Below are 4,103 nucleotides of genomic sequence, written 5' to 3'. Positions count from 1 at the left end.
ACAATCAACTTTTTTTAAAATCCAACAACCTAGTCTCATTAAGTGATACAGTGGATTCTTTTTTTTAGCATATCGTTGCTAATTTAGGAAATCAATAGTTTGTGTGTGCTTTTTTCATAATGCACCCAAATGGTGTTCGTTTTCATAAAACCCTATAGGCTATTCATTTTCATGCAACTAATGCTTGATCCAAATTTCTGTCTTACATTGGCAAAAAGTTTTAATTCACTGTCATGCTGGCTTCTTGTCTCCACAGATTCCTTCAAGATAGCGTACCCTTTCTAGTCCTGTCCCTGATATAAACGGATCCAGACACAACACTCAACAAATCCACTCGTGCATGATGACATGCCATCAAACTCCCTCCATCACTTTATCGTGTGACCGATCCCTTGTCATCGCCCTAAAATCACAAGCCTTGCTTCCTTCATTTGTCATGCATGGCTAGTTTTGGAGAAAAGGGAGGACTTCGGGACTGGGAGCACGCCTGTGTCAACGCTCTGGGAAGTCAACTTTGTGTGAGAAGACACTTCGAAGTTATAGTAGTAATGTACAAGTTTATAAACGACAACGTTACAAAGGGAAAGGGAATGCAAAATGTTTGAAGTCTCACAGGTAAACCCCCACTGGAAGGACTCGTTGACATGGGACAATTCAACTGGATTTAGAAGACAAGACATGGACGGAGGGATCGAGCCCCAAATGATGCAGCATGGCACAAGATCACTGACACACAACATTGCTGCCCAAAAACAGGTAAGCCTATTTTTTGCGTTTATTTGTGCGGGGTGTTGTGAAAAGCAAACATGTTTACTTGCCCAGACAGTCTGTCCGACATTCCGAGTTTGCATTGTTATATTAAAGCTGCACCCCAAATTAAACAGTTGTGGGCTTTGAAAGTTAAATGGATGCGTCAAACTGCAAACGTTTTCCCGAGAGCCTTTATTAGCGAGTCATAAACTAATTATCACGCTGTCCCCTCTTGACAATTAATCGGATTAATGTTAATTGCTTTGTGTTAAAGAGTCTCCAGAAACCCATTTTCTGTTTTAATGGTTCTCTGTTGGTCATAGTTCTGCCAAATTGGTCCAGGTGTTGTAATGAAGGTATTCCAGGCAATGACACTCTAAACACACGATTTAGCCCTACTCTCTCTTGTAGTAACCATACCCCAGTAGCCTACTATCAGGGGTGCGGACGGAGGGCAAAGGGGACATTTGTCCTGGGCCCAGGGAGTGAGGGGGCCTAGAGTTGGGTCCTCATTACATTGTATCTACTGGGCGGGGGGCCCTTTCAGGTGACCCAGCCAAAGTTGTCAGAGGCCCTCCCTACTATAATGATCTTATATGATAGTATGGTTAGGTTGCTAGATCCAGCATCATCACCTTTGAACACCTTTGCACCACATTTGGATTTAACCCCAGTAGTTGTTGGGCACAAGTTCAGTTTCTTTAAAATTATGCATGCGATTCTGACATTGGAACATGTCAATAAATATGGTCATTATTTGAGTATGACTATTTATCTACTGGATAATACTAGTGTCAAAGTGTTTTTCTTTGTCAAACATCTCTGTGTCTCTCCCTGTGAGTGACAATCTGTCTTTAACACCTTGTTTCATTGTTAAAGTGTATGCTTATGTAGAGCAAAGAAGTTGGTAAACTTCTGTGTACTCTGCGGGTACAAGTCATGTTATATTGTACCCTGACTAGCATCATTTCCCTTGACTGGGCATGAGTGGGGTCACAGAGCTTTGATGTATCTAGCTTCTCCTGACAACACCACTCACTGAACAGGGACTCTGAAGGGCAGATCTCCTCCGGGCATCACGCGATGAAGACCTACTGACCCGCTTTTGGAAATGTTCATAAAAGTTCCATTTGAAGGCAATTGTTTTTACTATCAGTAACCTTAACTCTAGCAAAATGCACCGTTATCCAGGGCGCAAGGTTAAGGTTTAAGAATTTGCATTAAAATTGTGTGAAAACAATAGCAGTCCTTGGTATGGACTTTCATGTAGTGTCTACTACAAAGACATTGCCCAGATAAGTTTATGTTACAGTAAACATCAGCTCAGCTGTTGGATCAGCAACACATACAGTATTTATGTCACTAATGTGACATGAGCTTGGGGTGTGGTTTCATGGTTGTGATGGACATTACTCAAGGGATTTGTGGCAAGAAGGATGTTTATGGCCATGAGTCCATAGTTGTGTCTGGTAGGGTTTTAGTGCTGCTGTACATCCATGTAATCATCTCATGGTCCACAAAAAAATGCCACCGGAATTTAGATGCATTGGACAATCTGTCATACACCGTCACCTGTGCAATAACCAGGTATCCTAAACCACAGCTGTTCAAAACAGGCAGCAGTAATAGGAGCAGTGGTGGACCATGCTTGCACCGCCCCCTTGAAGAAGATGAAAATGCCAGTGGAATTTCTATAAGCTTACATTATACAGATTTCCTACACTGTCACTTGTGCAATAACCAGGTAGCAGGCAGCAGTTATAGCAGCAGTGATGGAGCAGTGACCGCCTTGATGAAGATGAAAGGTTTGAAAGCAAACACAGAAATGAGATGCAACACTGGTATATCACTGAACTAATCTACCAGGAGGTCTCTCTCTCTCTCTCTCTCTCTCTCTCTCTCTCTCTCTCTCTCTCACTCTCACTCTCACTCACACACACTCTCACACACACACACACACACACACACACTCTCTCACACACACACACACACACACACACACACACACACACAAACACACACACACACACACACACACACACACACACACACACACACACACACACACACACACACACACACACACACACACACACACACACACTCCCTCTCTCTCTCTCTCTCTCTCTCCCTCTCTGCTGGAGTGAATCTGATCATTACAGGGGCAACCCTCTGTGCTGGTGAGCTGCTTAACCCACTCGCTTAATGCCTCCTCAGGAAGTCCCAATAGAGGTTGCTTTGAAACAGAGTCGATCTCATAGAGCCTCTCTCTGTCTCTTGTTCTGTCTCTTTTGGCGAGCTGTGTGTTTTATACAAAATGGCATGCATGTGTGCATTTGTGTGCATAAGTGCCGTACACTGCAGTGTGAATACAGGCAATGCTTGTAGCCTACCATAGGAGCACAGATGCATTTTGTACTGTACTCTGTGTTTGTGGCGCAGTCGGCTTTTATCCTTCTCAACCCAACTGAACATGCTGAAAGTCTTGCGCTGCATACCAACGGATTCCGTCGGCTCCCAGCCCCGACAAACATACAGAGGTGTGCAGACACACACACACACCTGGGGTGAGTTTCTCAAAAGGGAAGTTGTTATCCTATTAGCAACTTCGGTAGTTGCCAATGGGAAAATGCATTGAAAGCAAAGAAGTAGCTAATGTAGTAAGCAACGTTGGTTTTGAGAAATTCACCCCTGATTTTAAACTGTCTTTTATGCTCGCCGATACCCAACTGTCGAGTTGGTGTGGAGCTGCTCTAATGTGCACCCTTCTGCCGGTGGGATTGAGAAGATGTTACTACCAGCGCTTAATTTGTCAAGCGGGAGGTCCCGGAGCACAGAGGATGGGTGGGGGGGTCTGTGATGTCTTTCCCTGAGGTTCCATCCAAGGTTCCGGAGCTCTCATCTGAGGTTCCGGAGCTAGCTCCCCCTTGCTCCCCCTCAAATTAAGCACTGGTTACTACTATACCATTGCACTACACTGCTACAACATTACACAGAGCCTTTAGTAATACATTGCAACTTCATTGATATTCTGGTAACAGATTATAACAGAGGGCGTGTCTTAACAGCTTTAAAGACAGTTAAAGACAACAGTTTTAAATCAATCTCGTTGAAATGAGCTTGTCATAAATAAACCCTCAGTATGAAAGTGTGCTGAAAGCAGGAAAGTTTGGATTTGCATGGCTGCATTGTAGGTCTTTCCACTGTGCAGTGGTTGCTGAGGTAACCTGCGCCAGATCGGCACTTAGGGCTCGAACCCGCCACCTACCAGTCAACACTCCAGTTCGGGCATGGGAGGCGTAGCACGATACCACTGACTGACTGGCCAGACCGACAGCTAAGCGTACTGTATG

Source organism: Engraulis encrasicolus, chromosome 4 (assembly GCF_034702125.1).
Source record: "Engraulis encrasicolus isolate BLACKSEA-1 chromosome 4, IST_EnEncr_1.0, whole genome shotgun sequence".
Lineage (NCBI taxonomy): Eukaryota > Metazoa > Chordata > Actinopteri > Clupeiformes > Engraulidae > Engraulis > Engraulis encrasicolus.
The sequence above is the reverse complement of the archived record's forward strand: the minus strand, read 5'-3'. Positions refer to the sequence as shown.